Raw genomic sequence first — 20264 nt, forward strand, 5'->3', positions numbered from 1 at the left:
CAAAAACATATCACCATTGTGTCTGAGTCTTACTGCTGCACCATTACAGTATTCTTTGGGAGCGCCTGACTATGAGGCAATCCAATGGAAACATTTGACCAGTCAAAATAATGGAACATATGTGTGGCATTTCTGCACATTTGAAAAAAGGGGTATATGGACTGACTCAGGAATCAAAAACTGCAGGGAAGGAAAACACAACAAACCCTTCCCAAAGGGATGCATTCTGAAGTGGGATCATACATCTGGAGATCACCTGTCCTTCTCCATGGTGGAGTTTGAACCAACTTAATCCTTAGGCAGACAGGATTTCCAGAAAAAGGAGGAGGGATCCACAAGAGGTCTAGGAGCTGAGAATTCCCTAGGAATAGTTGAGGGTCTTTTCTGCCATTAGTCCTTAAAGAATATTCAAAGTGAGTATGACAACGCCCTAAATGTAGCGGGTAAATATCCTAAAATCAAAGCCCTGTGGAATTATGGAATTGGGGTGATCATTTGCACAAGTGGGTACTCATTCCAAAAAGACATGCAAGATAGGTATGTATAAAATGCAACAGTACTTCACATTTTACTTAAAGCCCAGTGAGGTTTTACTGCATGTAAAAAACAGAACATTGTCTTTGTGCAGAGCACAGGGGATAATCATTTATTATTCACTGAAAGAGAATAGGATATTTTAGTTTGCTAGTGTGAGATACATCCTGTTTTCATTGTACACAAAACAGAGCGAGATAACATTTGAATGAATACAAATATGCTTTCTCTGTGCACTGTGTAAAATAGTGAATATTTCCCAGCACCAACAATGCAGCATGTTGTAAATTATAGTTAAAATAAGAATATTCCTTGTAGTTTTCAGAGACAAAGTCAGCATTAACTGGTATTTGTGGCTCCCTGCACCATAGCCTAATAAATACTTCTGTGATAGTGTGTGATCTGTGAATGGCATAGATCCCCAAAAGGAATGTGTGAAGTTAAAGGGAGTCTAGCCATCCTAACTGCATAATCATGAAACCTTCTCAGTATGAAAACACCCTATCTTGTCTGTTGAACTTGCATAGTAGTGAAAGGGCTTTGCACCAGTGAGTACTGATTCAAAAAGTGAATTGGGAGGGATATGCATCCTTGTATTAGAGAATCACATAACCATTTTCCCATCTCGTGTGGGTGGACTTGACATCCTGTGCATGCTAAATTGATAGCACTACTTTTCAGACCCAAACCTGCACAATTATGAATACATCCATTTTAGTTTGTATTTAATTTGTATGCACATGTTTGAAACCCGCACCCCTATATTCACACTGAAGGAGGGCATTTATTTAGAAATGGTTATTTCAAAGTCAGTTAAAGTATTTGAATATGTTTTTACAAAATACCAGGAGAAATGCAATATTGGAATTGAAGAGAACTCCCTATTGCACTGGTCAGTAACCACTAATGTTATCATTGAAGATGCATGTCTAAAAATATAAATAATTGGTCTAAAGCGTGAACGTTTGTGTTCCCCCTCCCAGATATAGTCAATGCGAGGAGTACTCTAATTGTGTAAACAAATACTCATATGCATGTATTTGATTGTGATGACCTCCCCTGCATAAAGTAAAGAGACAACTTTTGATTCAATTTAGTTTGAATACATTTGAGTTTCAACCAAAGTACACAATATGTTTCTTGTTCCAGATTTGTGGGTTGGGGCTGTATACCAGGGAATGTTTATCGTTGAGGCCCTCTTACTTAAAAAACAACTAAATTAGCAAATATATCTTACATGCAAGTATTTTCTATGCCAGTAAGACAACCTAGGGAGTAAAGGTGCCAGCTGCAGCTGTCTGTGTATAACATGTAGGACATTGATATCTCCATCTATGCAAAAACGCTGTCTGTTGTGAACACTAGAGGAGCATATGCCCAAGAACCGAAAAGGCTCTCCAATTTGTAGTTCATAAAAGAAAAAAAAAAATAAGAACAGCTTCTCTCAGAACTGTGAAAATGTGTGTCAGTTATCAGACGCATTTAATATGTGTGTTTGAATGCATTGTGGTGAACCAGAAAACTGAGACAGACAACTTAATGACTTATTCAAAAGGGGTTTATTTAAAATGAAATAAAATGTCCTAACTTACCTAAAAAAAGTTAAGATTGTGTTTATTTGGACGTGACATGCACCCTCGTTTTGGGATTCTGTCTGTTGAACTTGCATAGTAGTGAAAGGGCTTTGCACCAGTGAGTACTGATTCAAAAAGTGAATTGGGAGGGATATGCATCCTTGTATTAGAGAATCACATAACCATTTTCCCATCTCGTGTGGGTGGACTTGACATCCTGTGCATGCTAAATTGATAGCACTACTTTTCAGACCCAAACCTGCACAATTATGAATACATCCATTTTAGTTTGTATTTAATTTGTATGCACATGTTTGAAACCCACACCCCTATATTCACACTGAAGGAGGGCATTTATTTAGAAATGGTTATTTCAAAGTCAGTTAAAGTATTTGAATATGTTTTTACAAAATACCAGGAGAAATGCAATATTGGAATTGAAGAGAACTCCCTATTACACTGGTCAGTAACCACTAATGTTATCATTGAAGATGCATGTCTAAAAATATAAATAATTGGTCTAAAGCGAGAACGTTTGTGTTCCCCCTCCCAGATATAGTCAATGCGAGGAGTACTCTAATTGTGTAAACAAATACTCATATGCATGTATTTGATTGTGATGACCTCCCCTGCATAAAGTAAAGAGACAACTTTTGATTCAATTTAGTTTGAATACATTTGAGTTTCAACCAAAGTACACAATATGTTTCTTGTTCCAGATTTGTGGGTTGGGGCTGTATACCAGGGAATGTTTATCGTTGAGGCCCTCTTACTTAAAAAACAACTAAATTAGCAAATATATCTTACATGCAAGTATTTTCTATGCCAGTAAGACAACCTAGGGAGTAAAGGTGCCAGCTGCAGTTGTCTGTGTATAACATGTAGGACATTGATATCTCCATCTATGCAACAAACACGCTGTCTGTTGTGAACACTAGAGGAGCATATGCCCAAGAACCGAAAAGGCTCTCCAATTTGTAGTTCATAAAAGAAAAAAAAAAATAAGAACAGCTTCTCTCAGAACTGTGAAAATGTGTGTCAGTTATCAGACGCATTTAATATGTGTGTTTGAATACATTGTGGTGAAGCAGAAAACTGAGACAGACAACTTAATGACTTATTCAAAAGGGGTTTATTTAAAATGAAATAAAATGTCCTAACCTACCTAAAAAAATTAAAGATTGTGTTTATTTGGACGTGACATGAACCCTTAGTGCATGTCACGTCCAAATAAACACAATCTTTTGTCCAAAACCTGAGCAACTAACTGGCCCTACCACTTTAGGAAAACAGAAAAGAAAAGAGAGGCTTGTATGCTAGACTTGGTATGGACTTCGGCCTGGTCCTCTTGTAGATGACTGGTTCTCAATCTTCCAGCTTCTGGTAGCTTGTCTTCGAGCTTTAAAATCAAATCCTTTTAAAAAATAAAAATGATCGTCCTTATGGGTTTCTCTCTCCCTCGGATGAAGAACCCTTTTCTGTTTTTCAATGTACCAATACCGCCAGGACAACTTGAAAAATACACTTCTTTCTTTCCCACCTTCATGTCGTTGGCACGGGCCTCATCACGAGTTGGGCTGTATTCCCGGCTGTAATACCGCCGACTGTAATAGCCCTAGCACTGACCGGTCCGGCTGTAATACCGCTAGATCACGAGTTGGGTGTTAACGGTAAATCCCCATTCCCCATTGGGTCCATTGGATTCAATGGGGCATTTTCAGCGCTAATTATGCGGGCTAATACAGCTGGCGGTAATACAGCCGAAAACAGGGGATTTTCACCTCCAGAGAAAGGCTGGAGGTAAAACAGCCCATTTGGCGCCCAACTCGTGATAGGGCCAGCCCTTAAATACGGCTGTAATACCGTTACCACCGCATTTAAGGGCTACAGCCCAACTCGTGATGAGGCCCCGATAAATCTCTGAACAATGTCTTATTTCTTGTGACAAAATGTATCTTTATCGCTTGCTGTGATTTGATACACTTTTCTGTCTGTTTTACAGATTATCCAACTTCACTTAACTCTGTTTCAACCTACGACGTATCTTTGTGCTTCCTAGATACTTCTTAGTGATTATGTCAGCTTTGAGATACAGTCTATTCGTGTTCAACTCTCATAAAGTGGGGCTTTGTGCCTGTCCCCTTCTCTCAACTTACTTTCGTCTGCAATTCCAGCCCTGCATCACATTGTTCATATGCCTTCTCTATAGGATAGTAGGGATGTGTGCCTGTTACTTTCTCTTGACTTTGCAGACTTTGGCAGCTAATCCAGCTTTGCATAATTTTGCTCATATTCCTGGATAAATAGGTCCATCTGCCTGTTACGTTCTCGTAGTTTACCATAACTGCGTTGGTTTCGGTGCTCTGGGAAACCTGTATTCATGGTTCGGGCTTGTCTCCACACAGTCATATCATTTGTTTCCCCTTCCGTTCATCGTGTGACAGGAAAGGTGCTTGCCGGTAGGAGCTTGGGATCTTTGGGCTCCTCTCGTTTCTCGTGTCTCCGCAATTGTTGCTGTGGGCAATGCCCACCACTGTTATTCAGTAGTCACGGCACCCAAGAAGACAGTTGTCTCTTTGTCCTCTCCTTCCCCTTGACTGAAGCCTTTTTATCGCTCAAGGTACATGTCTTCCAGCTTCCATATAGCGGGTTTCTCATACTACACATTGCTGCTGGCTCCACAGCTCGATGTGGCCCCACCCCTCCAGGATGTCTATGTTTCAGGGGCTCGCCTCTGCTAAGCATTTGCTCTGCTGCCACCGGAGAAGTTCCTTCTCCATTCACAGGTTCTTTTCTTCTTATATGCGTCATTAGCATTAAGGAAAGGATGCCCGTCTTTATTGATCATGGCACTCAGGCGACAATCACTATTACCTGGACCCAATAGGGTCAAAGAGGAATCTTTCTAAATGATATTTGCAACAGGGAATGCATTTGTTCTTTCCAACATCCATATATACAGAAAGGGTGGTTTGGAGGGAGTTCCATGCTGGAATCTGAGTCTTTGTCCCCAAGATGGGGGGACACACCAATGAGGTCCCACGTGCCCACACCCCTAGGGAGGGACTTGTGTAGCAGGCTCACCTCTCGAGCCTCAAAAAGGATGGCTCCACTCTGGGGAGAAAGGACAAATTATCCAGATTCTTCACAGCCTTTAGAGTTTGAAGAATATGCCTGCCAAACCAGACACAGCATGCCATGAGACAAAAAAAGAGACCTGCACAAGTTTGACGGTGCAGTGTCCAGTCAAATGGAAGATTCAAAACATCTACCGTGGACCGGCTCGGAAGGTCCTTGGTCTACCTAAAACCCTGAGACACCAATGTTTGCTTGCCACCAAGGTGCCCACCATACAAAACATCAACCTACCAAAGATGTGCCCAGAGATGAGACACTCCATAATGGGCCTGTTTTTAGCAGGAAAGTACTGTCCACTAATTGGAGATGCACAAGCAAAGGACCACCAGCTGGAGAATGGCAGTGTTAGCCTCTCACCCATATGCCGATTTATACTGCTGTGATGCCTGGGGGTGTCTGTATCCTGAGGGTCCCGGGGAGCTGATGAGGATGCGATCAGCCACTAGATCAGAGGTCGACGCTGCAGCATTGCCAGCACCATTTGCCTACTCCACCTTCCATCAAACTCTAAATTCAGCAGTACTCTGATGCTCACTTTAAAGATGGGTGGTAGGGTGCATAGACAGGAAGGATACAAAGCACCAGCCACCAGAGAAAGTCTGAGAGAGGGAGATACCAGAAAGAAAAATTGATTTGAGCGAAAGAGGAAGTGAAAGAGAGGCTTGAGAGTGAGAGACAGTGAGAGAGATGCAGAACAAAGAGAAATAGATGTGAGAGAAAGTGAAAGAGAGACAATAGAGAGAGAGAGACTTCTGTCTTTTCTTATTTTGAAGCTAACATAACAATTGCACATTATGATGGTAAGAGCAAACAAGATGTCTTCCCCCATTATAACACATATTAAGTTGAAAGATTGTGACCCTCTGGACACACAAACACACTCAAAGAAAACCTCTGCGGGTGCATTATCCTACCAAATGTTCACACCATCCTAGGCAAGGTACTTTATTTCTGACCAGAATGAACACTGATAAGAATCAGATTTTTTTTGCAACTTCGCATCTGAAGTACCCACCACCTGCTGGTTTTTAACTTTCAAAACAAAAGGTGTTAATTGCATTATCACAGTTAAGAGGTCAGTAATTGCTCTCGCTGCCACTAGAACTAGTAGGGAGCACAACAGGTATGGACTTTTCCATAAACCATGTGGCCATTATTTTTCTGCATTTGCCTTTTCAACCACCAATCAGTGTTTCATTGGATACTATCCTGAAGCTATTGTGAGAACAGCTACCAAAATGTGATCGGTCTCAGTACAAATTCAGCGCAGGGGGCAGAAAGGTTGGTAAAGTGGCAGTAATTCTGTTGTAGAAGTTTTAAAGAACTTAATCCAACTATAACAATAAATAAATAAATAAATAAATAAATAAATAAATAGCCGATTTAACATCACTTTTATGCACTGCTGAGTTCCGAGGTTGGGTGTGAAGTGGAGGGCTTTCTGCCATCACATAGCTGAAAGTAAACTTTTCACTTAACCTAAAGAAAATTGGTGGATTTACCATGGAAGACCCCCACTCACAGAAAACCTGCCAAAATCCTCATAGACACCAACATGGGGACTAACTCCATTGTATATGAGTGAATGTGACTGGTCAGCAAATGCGTTAAAGTGTGATAGTGTGTGTCTGAATGTTCTAGGTGGGTGAGCACCTGTGTGGAGAATGCAGTGTGAGTGGATGTGAGAGAAGGTGAATGAGTGAGTGACTGGCGGGTGAAAGGGCATAAATGCCAGTATGCGAGTGCAAGTTTGTGTGCAAGCTGCCTGGGAAGCCGAGGATCTCTATAACATTTTCGGGCAAAGCCAACGTCATGTGTGTTATTGCTTATTTAATTATTTGTACATGTATAAAGCGCCGCAATAAGCCCAGGGGCATCGAGGCGCTGTTACAGAACCATTTACAGAAACATATGTGAGAAATGATAAAAATCAGAGGGTAGCGTTATACATTCCTAAAAACAATGATGCAGAGGTGATTAGGGAGCTGGTATTTAGGAGAATCGCAAAGCTTAAAGCAATAGGAGTGCTCAGCGCTCAGTGTCATCGGTAGTAGGCTCCAATGTTTAGCAGCCAAGGAAGGGAAGCTAGAGTCTCCTGCTTTTTTAAAATGTATTTATTTATTTTACATGTTTAAAGCGCTCAAACAAACCACAAGCATCGAGGCGCTGTTAAAGGAATAGTTTTTTTCTTTTTTTTGGATGCACAATTTTTGTTTGTTTTTTGTCTTGGTTGCGTGTTTATAACGCGCTTAATCTAAGCGCGGACCTGGGGATCGAACCTGTGTTGCTTCGTGTCGTCTTCCATCCAAGGCTGCACGTTGCTTTAGCTTGTTTGGTTTTCGGCTGGGTGAGGCGTTGAGCGTAGGCGGACCTTGTTGGTATAGAAGAGGCAGCTTTCACAAATGTTTGTGAGAGGTATGGTGGGGCACTATTAGTGAGGCATCTGTGAGTGATAGGGTTTGAAAGAGGATCCACCCAGGACTGCAAGACAGTGGGCTTCTTTTCTTGCTGCTGTAATATGATCTACTTTTGGGAAGTTCGGTGCTTCTCTTAATGCGTTATTTTAGACAACTTGCATCTTTGATGTTATTTCCAGAGGTACCAGCAAGGAGGGCATTGCAGTAGCCAAGCCCTGTACCTATTGTAGCTCTGGCAATGGTGAGGCAGCTATCTTGGGAGAGGAAGGGTCTTTCTGCATTCATTTGTTTTGTTGTGGAGGCGGCTGAGGATGCTATGGCATTTGCTTGTCATGTTAGAGATAGTGTGCTGTCAAGGTAAACTCCAAGCGTCTTCACAGCGGGAGAAACTGGTATTGTGATGCCGTCAATGTTGAAGGAGGAGTATTGTTGGTCAAGCTTGTGAATCATAGGTGGGGTGCCTACTATGAGTACCTCAGTCTTGTCATCGTTCAGGCACAATCTGTGGGTAGCCATCCATTTCTGGATAGTCGTGTAGATGGAGATTAAGGTGGTAGAGTCTTCAAGGTAGTTGCCAGAGAGAGAGAGTAAGATTTGATTGTCATCAGCATAGTTTGTGTAAGATATGCCAATTGAGTTGAGGAGGATGAAAAGAGGTTTTGTAAAAATGTTGTAGGGGGTAAGGGATACATAGGATGCTTCAGGCATACCGCAGGTGATGGGTGCTGGTGGGGCACTGGCATTCTCTTCAAAAACCTGAATGGTTCTGTCACTTAGGAAGGAGTTGATCCAGGGTGTGACTTCAGAGGAAAGGTTTGTAACAGTAAAAAGGTGATGACCAATGATTTTGTGGTCAACCAGGTCAAAGGCTGTCGACAACTCAAGGAGTAGTGCCAGCTTCTCGTTGTCCCTGACCTCATCAATCTGATTTTTTACATCAAGTAGAGCTGATTCCATCCCGTGGCGTGGGCATAAACCCGACTGGCACAGTCCCAAGATGTGATTCACTTCCAAGTAGCTTTGGATTTGCAGATAGGCTGCAGGGTCCAAAATCTTTAGTAGAAGGGGTTGGTGGTGATTGGGCGGTGGAGATCGCAGGGGCAAGCAAAGGTTTTTTGATAAGGGGGAGAACCCATGCTTCTTCTTATGGCTGGTGGTGACAATGCCAGTGGAGAAGGAGGATTTGATGAAGGCGGTAATAATAGGTGTCATAATTTCAGCGCGCTCTTTTATGAAGCTAGCTGGGCAAATGCCACCTTTGCAGCGAGACTGTTTAAGGCCCTTTAGAATAGCTGTAACATCATCTTCTGAAACACTGGCAAAATGAAACATTGGCAGATCATAGGACTGGGATGAGGAGTAGTAGAATTAGTTATGGAGGAGGGCAGGGTTTTAAGCAGGGCTTGCTTACTGTAAATTTTGTTTTTTAGAGTTTCAGTTATTGTAACCATGGCATTCTGGATATTGGTGCACCAGGCGTCATCTTTTAGTCGGGTGGTAAGGGTTTCCAGCTTTCTTAGAATGCTGAACAGCTCACAAGTGTCAGATTTAGCATTGGCAATGCGGGCGTTGTAGGCTGTGGCTTTGGTAGCGAGAACATCTTCTTTTAGTGCTTTACAGCAAGGGAAAAGTGTAGTTTCTTGGCTACAGAGGGATACTTTTTCCAGTCGGCTTCTGTGTGCCATTTTGCAGAACAAAGTGTCTGCAGTTCAGGAGTAAACCAGGCGTTCCTGTGTGCGAAAGGTTTGAGTTTGTGTGGTTTAAGCGGAGCAATATTGTTGATGACCTCAGTAAGGGATTTGCACTACAAGTCGGCCAAGTGTGTTTAGTTTAGTGGCAAAGGGGGGTACTTGTAGGCGAGATTTTAGTAAGGGTTGATAGACTCTTTAGTCATGTTCTTGGAGCTGTGTGCTAAGGTAGTGGACAGCTGGATGGATGTTGGAGCAGTGTGAGCTGTAGGCGAGATGGTGAAGTGCATAAAGTTATGGTCCGACCATGTACAGGGTGTGTTTGTAAGGATGTTCATCTGGCAGTTTAGGGCAGCAATCCAGCAATCCAGTCCAATTACGTGGCTAGTCTGGCATTTTTCTGCAGCCAGTCTAGCCATTGTTTACTGTAGCATGACATTTATTACTGAGCATCTTTATTAAAGCATGCATGATAAGTGGTATAACATTTCACAATCTCAGGGTCATCTTCGACTCCACTCTCTCCTTCTCTTCACACATCACAGACCTTGCCAAGAAGGCCCATTTCCAGCTCAGAGGTATTCTCCCCTTTCTCACCTTCAACCAGAAGCTCATTGTCTCCAGAGCTCTGGTTCTCTCTGGGCTGGACTACTGCAACAGCCTCTTTCTCAATCTGCCTCTTTAATTCATGCAGAACAGGACCATAAGACTAACCCTTGGCCTCAAGCCCAGGGACCACATCTCTCTGGCCCTGAAATCCCTCCTCTGGCTCCCGATGGCTGCAATGATCAAGTTTAAGGTGGTTTCTGGGGCCGTGGCCTCACTACCTTTTACTCTCTCTTCCTAAGTACCTTCCTCCTAGAACCCTCCGCTTGTCTACTTCTAATTCTCTGCATGTGAGTCACTTCTCCAAGCAGAGAATGGGGGGTAGATCTCTCTCCTCTACAGGTGCCTCCCTCTGGAATGGCTTCATGGCCTCTCCAGAGATTCCAAAAGCTCCTCAAGACGTTCTCACTCCTATTCTTTCTTGCTCCCTCTCCCCTGTAACCTACACTTGTTCCCGCTCCATATGCTTGCTAGCTGCTCAGTGTCCTGTGAGTCTTACAGGACACCAGGCTCCCCATGACCAGTCCCCCTGCACTTGCCGCCTGGCCCACCTTGCACTGCCGCCTGGTTTACCTTGCACTACAGGCTTGGAGTGCCTCCTCTACTCTCAGCCTTCTTTGCACTTAACTCAGTGCCCTGCTGCTCTGAGTGCACTTCTCCCTGTACCCTCTCCCCTGCACTTCTTGTTGCGGACTTGCACTATCTAAAGGACACTTGGCCTAGTAAGATCATTTGTCTTGTCCTCCCTTTGTTGCCCCTCCCTTGCCTTGTTGTGCCTTGAAACACTTGTATATAGGTGAATAATAAATAACAAATCAATCAATCAATTGCTAGACTGGCATTTTGGTGTATCGACCAATCTATTTCAAACTGTAGCATGACTTTTAATTAACTGAGCATCTATGATGAAGCAAACATGAAAACTGTTCTTAGGAGTTTTGAGTGTCCTCTATTGGAACCAGTTTCGGCATGTTTTCTTGTTGTGACATCACACTTTTAATGGCCAATTCAAAAGGAGTACTGGCATATATCCGCAGAGCCAGCTTGGACATGTTCTTTATAGCATCATTACTGGCATTATGCAAAAAGTGAACATGAGTTTGTTCTTATATGGGGATACTGGAATATGTTGGTGGAGTCAGCATGTGCACTGCCAGCCTGAAAATGTTTTTTTTATACTGACATATATTTCGGTGAAAGGCATGAAAATGCATTGGGAATTGCTCTTGCACACATTTAGTTACTTGCATCTATTGTGTTTTTTCATGAGTGACCCTAGAACCCCAATTACAAACTGTCTGCTTTTACCCAATTTTTCACAGAAAATGTGCTGTATAATGCACTCTTTCAACCCATTTTTCAAAACCGTTTTTCTTGGGAGAGTGTGTGGGGGAGAGGTAATTCCCCCTACCCCTTAAAAAAGAAAGTTACCTTGCTGTGTGCCGCAGCGCCACACAATAGTTGCCAAAGTCCTTTTTCCATGTTGATGACGTCTCGGTCATCAACATAGAAAACTGACTTCAGAAACTACGGCATGGTGCCTAGCCACTCTGCAAGTTAAGTTTCTTTTTTTTTTAAATCATTACTCTTAGCACCTGCTTTGCTCGGGCCTTTTTCTTAGGCGGTAGGCCATTACAGGCAGGGTTGACGTGCTGCTGCAAGTTATATAACGTCATTAGAAGGTAGAAGCACAAATGACAGACAGGAGACACCCACCGGCCATGTAACTCAGCCTTGCCTCGCCCAATCTGACACACGTAGAACTTTCATTAAAAAGCCACTCACCCAACATTGTCTGCGGTAGCCTTCACTCGTACCTAGACACCAACATTCCACATGACATTCAAAGTGACCAGCAGGACAAGCAATAAGACCCTTCACTCATGCACTAAACTGACAGCGTATACACGGTACAGCATGGATGAAGTGTAAGTGGATGGTCACTGAATTTTGTGACCTGGAATTTCCTGTTGTGTATACTGTGTGCCTGGAAAATCAGAGGTATTCGCTGAATGTGATGCTCCACATTACTCTGGCACACTTCTGGCCTGATCAGTTTTGTATCAAACTACGGAAACATTGTATAAACATGTTTGCAAAAGGTATACATTGTTCAATAGTGTAGTGATTTGTTTTAAGTTTCTTACAATACTCTGCTGGCATTTTCCAGCAAGGTGTGTGAAGATTGACAGTAGAAGCATACTCAGCAGGGAGAGAATGTGGTAAGAATCCAGTAAGTGGTTAACCCCATGGGTAATGTGTTGATTCATCAGATGGAGTCCCTTTCCATGAGGCTAGGCAGGTGAGGCCACTAACCAATCATCCCCCTAGGGCTGGTAACATGCGGGAGGGTCTCTTGAAGAGGAACTTCCCTGCTGGGTATAAGGATGAAAGTGGGAAACACATCACCTTTAAACCTCAAATTGCAGGCTGAGGTTGATGCTCACATCATCTTCAGATAAGATCACGTCCAAAACTATCAATTATTGTGAAGTATCAAACCACCCTCAGATAATAGGTGCAAAGACGAAGAAGAGTTTGAGAACGCTACAGTCAAGCAGGAGGAATGCTCAAACAGGTGTCACCAATTTTAATGACATTGCGCTGGGGCTGTCCCCTCTATTTAAATCAAACAACAATGAAGGACAGAGAACTTGATATCCGGAGAAGGGAGAGAGATCCTGGTCTGAATGTCTGAAGACAGAGGAACGTGTAGCAAAGACGACAGTACTAGAAAGAAAGGAGAAGTAGCAGTGAGACAGCAGGAGAAGTAAACTAAGCTAGTCCACACAAACAAATTGGTAGAATGGAGTTTGGTGGACTGATTGAGAGAAGGAACAATCGGTCAAATGCCTGATCAGTCTGTGAGTCCGATATCAGGCAATGTGAGGCCGTAATTAAGCAGTCTGAGAGAAGAAGATAGAAAAACCGAGAGGCACAAGAAAAGTGCCTCACACATAGGCCTGAGACCAACATATAGAAAGAGTGGAACCAGTGTGGTGGTTGCGTGACCTCTATTAGGTGCACCATCTGGTTCAACAACTACATAGTAATCGCCAAGCAGAGCTGGCAGCGCAACAATGCACAAAAATGAGCAGAAGGTGAATCACACAGTGGTGGTGGAACGGCCTGTGATTGGTGGATCGCGTTGTCCAAAACTTGTGCTAGAACCACCAGCAACAAATGGCTTTGGGAGCAGATAGGCTCAATTTGAGAATGATATTGAACATGATAAAGAAGTGAACCTGCGGCCCCGAAAGTAACTTAAGATACAGTCTCAGAGACCAGGTAACCCACTGGTTGTCAAACATGAAAGGGACTAAAAAGCTTCAAAAGACATTTATAAAAGTTAATGACTTACAGCGAGAGAACGCCCTTCCCGAAGTGTTCAACCCAAAGCCGTCGTGAATACTGGCGATGTAGGCAAGTTGTTCCTTGAGGGTCACTTCAACAGACACCAATTAAGCTGGAATACCTGATGGTAAACAATTCCTGTGAAGTGAGTAAAGGACACTGCTTAAGCAGAGACTAGCATTCTTTGGAAGTTCCCTGATACAAGAAAGAAGAGAATCTTTCCAAAGCTGTGTAGGGACATGCCCTTCAGCAAAGGTTCCCACCTTACGGGGGAACCCGAAAAGAGTAAGAAAAAATAGCACCTTTAGGTTTAGCACTTCTTTTGTATTCAGTCAATACCGGATTGATCAAGAGTCTATCCCCTGTCTTCCATCAGAGTGAACCTAGATCTGAAACAGAGAGAGTGTGCTTGGGACCCTGACAAAGTCACTGAAGAGTTCCGCATGAGATGGTAACAGGAGCAAATAAAAGTCCAGGAGGTGGCCGGGAAGGCCTGGAACTGCAAACCATGCAGAAGTGAATGAAGTAGTGAATCCTTTGTATCAGAATTCCCTGGGCAGTTCCACAAGAGCGTGGTGCTGGAAAATCGAGAGGGGGGTCAAGGAGCATCTTCATAGTCCCAAGGGGACAGGATAAAAAGAATAATGGAACCTAAGGGTGTTGAACTTTCCTTGAAGGAATAACAAGTTTTTTGGAAGCCTATCAAATACATTGGGGAGGCAGCTAAGAGAAGGGAGCCATTCTCCGAGCCCCACAAGGATCCTATAGTAGTTTTAGTTGTCGTGAAAAGTTTGGAAAGTTTTCAGAAGACTTGATGTCTTTGGGAGACTTCAAATCAAGGAGAAGGAGGTCACTCTTCTAGGTCACGATCAGAGCCAAAACATTATTTTTTCTTTTAGTGACAAGGATTGCATAGGAGTTTTTGGACTGGGATGGTGCCTTTTGATTTGAACTTTCACAGACTTCCTCATGAGCACCTGTGAGGGGTTAGAGATGCAAGACAGACACAAAAGTATATGCTTCTCAAAGTTTGCCATGTATTAAAGGTAAAGGGGTGGGATAAACACCTATCTTTCCCTATCCTCGTGAGGATGTCCCTAACTAGCAAACTAAACTAAAGAATGATGACCTAGCATCCGAAAAGTTCTTGACCCTCATATTAATCAACACAATAAAATAACACAAGGGATATTTTCCAGGCTTCAATTCAACACCACAGTGTAAAAGTTAAAACTCATAAATTATTGTGAAAACTCCTTATGACCAGGATTGGGAACCCTTAACCCAGCTCAATGAAGGAATACTCTTGAAAACACTTCTTGTTAAACAACGTTCTATTCAGGTCAACATAAGGGTTCTGCTCCTTCTAATAATGCATTCCTCTGTATAAAGTAAATGTCCTTTCCATAAACACTTGTTTCAAAAAGCAAAGCACTTGTTGTCTTTCCCAATATCCTTCTTGGTAAGGAAAATGTCTTTCTCACAACACAATCGTTCAAACTTAAAGCAATTGATATCTGTCACGATATCCTTCCTGGTAAATCCAATATCTTTCTCACAAAACACATGCTCATAAACCGAGGAAAGTGTTCTCTTCAGGGCATAGTATTTCTCAACATATCACACTTTTTCTTCCAATGGATACTTTTGTCAGGATAGCACAGCAACTACTTCTTATAAAGCAATAGTTTTGCAAAATGATAATAGGGTAAAACCTTCTTTCTACCACACCTTTGGCCACAAGCACATGGTTTCAAAAACCTTCTTCTTTCCTGGTCTACTCACCTTTCAGGACTAGCTACTAGTGTTCCCTTTCCTGGTTTACTCACCTGCCAGGATAAAAACCCCTACAACTACATTTGTTCTTAGTGGCAATATTTGTTCCAAAATCCTCCACACGTGTTTCTCTTGTGAGAAGGATTGAACAATGGCTGCCTCTCTTTATAGTCTCTTGACTCTTGCAAATATGGGTTACAGGTTTCCCCCAATTGGTGTCCCACTAAAGTGGAGCTGGGCCCTTGTACCACTTCTTCACAGCTTCTTGACTGTTGGCAATGCAGTTTACAGGTTTCCCTTTGTTGATGTCCCACAAAAGATCCATTGTGCCCTTGTTGCTTCTGCACTTCTTCTTTACAGCCTCTTGGCTGTTGGTAATGCGGGTTACAGGTTTCCCCAATTGGTGTCTCATGTAAGGGGAATTATGCTGGAGTCGCTGTGGTATAACCTTGTTTGGTCGGTAATCAAAATAATCATTTTATTATCAAATATACAGTTTTGAGCACCCCATGATCACTATTGGGTTTAGGTCAACTCACCGGTCTTGTTCGGGATTTCTGCTTTCTTTTTGGTTGCTGCTGTGGACCTCTGTGTTCTGCCCGCTCTGCTTCCAACGTCTGTTTAACCCCAGCATAATGCTTCATCCTTCTCTGGAACTCTGGCAGCTCTGTGGAACCTCTGTCTCTGCCCGCACACTGGAGAGCCACACAACTGAATGGGAGCTTGTCTCCCCTTAGGCTGGCCTGCAGTCTCTGGTGCCGCTTCTTGCTGTGCGCACTCTGCAATGTCGCATGCCTCTCCTGTTAGAGTCAACATCAGCTCGGCTTCCTGTTGCTTCAGCTGCACTCCCATCTGCTGCTGCTACTCCGTCCACATCTCCTCTCAGCTGCATTTAATTCCTCAATTTCGTTTCCCTTTACAACTATTAGACTGCCCATTCTGATTAATGATATCAGGGAACCTCACTAACGCCCCAGTACCACAGGCATTATGGATCCTGGTGTCCATGATGGATTTTGTAGTAATTATATTTATTAGCTCTGTTTTGCCATAAGCCATCACTGTTTCAGGAAGAATAGGGTCACTGACAACCAGATATGAGTCCTCTCCTATGTAATCCACCCATATAATACTGCCCCCACTGTCAGAATCAGGTAGTGGCTGCCTTTACCTGGCCACATGAGAGGAGGCCCATCGCGGGGTATCAGATTCATCACACACCCGTGTTTCTTTAGTTTAGGTAGGGATACCCATTAGAGTTAAGGACAGATAGGTAAACTGTTACTTTAAAGAAAAGTGTATAAGCAAAGCGATAGCACCACTTGGTCAGTCTCCTTCATTCCCTGTCACCACAGTACCCAACATAACAAAACACTCCCATGAAACATTTTGTGCCATAAGCGTCTGCTTTTCAGTCGTGGCGGAAAGAGTAGGTCGAAGTAACAATACTTTTTGAAAGGCACATGGATGATGTCATCCCAGCAGTGAATGACTTGTAAATGGGAAGGTTGCATTTCGAATAATCCTTGACAAAGCAAACAGTGTTGGCTTTTGCGTAGGCCTTTGCCAGGCACTGCTTTGATGGTACTACCTGGTCATTAGAAGGAAACGGCTGGAAAATAGTGTGAGGACCTTAGCCTGCACAAGCCTAAAGTGTTGGCTATGCTAGTGCTGTTTGGTTATTTGTTTTACTACTGGGATATGTACAGGAAGTTTAACAAGGGTAGGTAGAAGCCAGAAAGTAGTGGCTGTTTGTTCAGATTAGATAATTGTGACGATGCAGGGATTTTCGATGATTTGGGGGACAATGGACCTCATTACATGTTTGGTCATATGTTAATGTTAAATCTGGCGGGATACCACCAAATGGTAATACTGTTACTGCCACTTGTTCTGCCGGAATTACCTGCAGATTGCAAGAGGTGGTGAGTGTTGGAATTTCCCATTACATGGAGTCCTTTTGCCGGTATTACCGTCACCGGTAGTCCGGCATTTTTTACTGGTGGGGTGCCGGAATTACTGACAGCTCGGAGCTGCCAATAGTTGGAGTGTGCCAGTGTGGAAACGTGCCGGTAAACAGAGTTATTTCTGCACTGCCAACACGTAATGAGGCCAAATGTGTCATAAAGGGCACACAAGGAATTAGCCACAGTCAAAATGAGTCTGGTTTCTGATGCTAAGATCTGCCAGGCTGACTAAACTGTGATCATCCAATAAGCTGGTGAGAAAGTCAATTTAAATGGATACAGATGAGATTCTCTAACCGAGTCAAAAATATTCATAGCAATGGCACTGCAAAAACAGGCTCTCTGTAGGGAGCTTGAAAGGCTACTTTTGTCTCAGTTGCAGTTCAGACTTCTTGGGAGGATAGCTCAGGAGCAACGTGCTCGCCTTGGAAGAAAAACCACACAGAGCAACACAGATTCGATCCCCAGGTCTGCGCGTAGAAACCTCTAGGTATGCGTGTTATAAAGAATATATCATATCCTTTCTGCCCTTTAACCTCTCATTAATGACATTTTTTTTTCATTTTTATAAAGGTATTTCTAAAACGGTATTATCACATTACCGCCACAAATAGCTCACGCGACACGAGCTGGACTCCTAACACCTGCCCCACATTTGAGCGGAAGAATACGTCCGCCTGATGAGTGAGATGTACACACATGATACTGGGAAGGAGAGCATTTCAGAGCAGTGACTTATTTAGGTGACACTTAAATGTGAAAATGAATTGCTGGGGAATCGGATAGGCCAACGGCTCCTGCCTCCCAGACAAACAGACGCTTTGTTTCCTTCCTGCAAGCGTCGAGGAAGCTTGGCTTATTACTGTCTGGTAAACAATGTCCCTAACTTGTTTCAGTGTTTAAGTAATACCTGCGGGTGACTCACTCCGCTTGCAATTAGAAATGAGATGTCTGTTCCAGGAACAAGGCCGCCATTCATTCAAGGTGTGGGCTTGACTGCTCGCCAGCAGGATCAGGTAGTGTGGTGAACATCACAGAGTGCATAGGGCCTACTTTAAGATTAATGTTGGAGTCCAGACAGTGGTAGAAGTAGTGGAACTATGTTCCGGGCTAGCCTGCACCCACGGCCCACAAACCCCATCGCCACGCCCTCCTCTCACACATAATACAAACCCCCAAAAACATGCACCTGCTGTTTAAGGGAACGTTCGGTGCAGTGCATTGAAAGTGCAAGTTTCAACTTCTTCCTATAGTTTTATTTTAAAACGAGTCCAATCCAGAACTGTTTCTTTTTTAAATAAAAGTATAGGAACAGTAAAACTTAATCTTAAAAAGTAGCGGAGCAACGCTCCCAACAGCTGCGTTCATCAAATGAGCAAGTTCAACCTAAGGACAGTTTTTGAAGGTTTATTCCCTGACGAAGAATTTGGAAACAAAATAGCTGTAAAAACACTCGATTTGGCCTAATCATATCCAAAGTCATTGGCTACAAAATCATAGGATGTGGGTGGCAACCTGTGGTCCTTTGGAACTTGTTGACGATGATCCCTCACTGTTGACTGTGCTGGCCAGGCCTGGTGGGTGCTCTAGTGCCTGCTGAGGCCTTTATGGAGAGTGGTCATTTTCTGTTGCTTCCTGAATGACCTTTAACAGATGTACTTTCCAAAGCAAATGATGCCCAGGAGGAATGACTTCCTTCCCCTGGGTTGCAGCTTTCAAAATAGTCTTTATGTTATTTACTTATTTATATTTGTATATGGTGCCACATGCCCGTAGGCCTCAGGGCGCACCAGGAATGGCTTCCTTCTCCTGAGGTGGTTCTGCACAAATTCCAATAAAACCAGGGGGAATGACTGCCTTCCCTTAGTGTGGCTTGATACAATGCACAACAAGGCCAGGGGGAACTACTCCCTTTACTCACTTCCCTTGGTGTGTCTTGATACAATGCACAACAAGGCCAGGGGGAACTACTCCCTTCCCTTGGTGTGTCTTGATACAATGCACAACAAAGCCAGGCGGAATGACTCCCTCCTCTTGGTGTGTCTTGATACAATACACAACAAGGCCAGGGGGAATGACTCCCTTCCCTTGTTTCGCCTTGATACAATGCACAACAAGGCCAGGCGGAATGACTCATTCCCCTGATGTGTCTTGATGCAATGCACAACATGGCCAGGGGGAATGATTCCTTCCCTTGATGTGTCTTGATACAATGCACAACAAGGCCAGGGGGAACTACTCCCTTTACTCCTTTCCCTTGGTGTGTCTTGATACAATGCACAACAAGGCCAGGGGGAATGACTCCCTTCCCCGGGTTTTTCTTGATACAAAGCACACCAATGCCAGGGGGAATGACTCCCTTGCCTTGGTTTGTCTTGATACAATGCACATCAAGGTCAGGGGGAATGACTCCCTTCCCTTGGTGTGTCTTGATACAATGCACAGCAAGGCCAGGCAGGATGACTCCCTTCCCTTGGTGTGTCTTGATACAATGCACAATAAGGTCAGGGGGATTGACTCCCTTCCCCTGGCATCTGTGGCTGATCTTCCATTTTAGAACCAAGCAAATGTTTCCCTTCTTTTGGTCTGCTTTTGCACATTTCAGTCACAAAGCCAGGGGGAATCACTCCCTTGCACTGGCAACTTCATCATAACTTCTGCTTGGCTGCCAGGAGAATAGCCCGTCTCCTGGTAATACTTGAGAGCAGGGGTGTTGCTAGGTCTGGAAAAGATTCAGGGCTATGTTAGTTTTGGGACTGTCGGGACTGGGGCATAACTCTCAACTCACACGCTTTTGGCAGGTGTCGCAGTGTCACCCACCAAAAGCATTCACACACCCATCCACCGGCCAGCTCCTCTATTTCACCCGCCTTGGAGCCGTGAGACTCTGGTCTCACACAGGCTCAGTCTCACTAAATGAGCCAGCACAGCGGGCTGTGGGTACAGAAGAAAGCCAAAGGGAAATGTAGCGAACAGCCACAGAGGGCCTCATTACGAGTATGGAGGTAGCCATGGTGCTATTAGCGCCATGGCTGCCTCCATACCGGGCTCCAATACCGGGTTCCTTCAATGGGGAAATACCAGGTCATTCCAACATTGGAGGACCCGGTAATTCCTTCTTGAAGGAACCATTCCCTATTCCCATTTGAGCCCCTATAGGGCTCAATGGGAATGGGGAGGGACGTAATCATTTCTTATTAGCTCCCTCTT

This window comes from Ambystoma mexicanum, chromosome 14, assembly GCF_040938575.1.
Source record: "Ambystoma mexicanum isolate Mex_15411 chromosome 14, UKY_AmexF1_1, whole genome shotgun sequence".
Classification (NCBI taxonomy): domain Eukaryota; kingdom Metazoa; phylum Chordata; class Amphibia; order Caudata; family Ambystomatidae; genus Ambystoma; species Ambystoma mexicanum.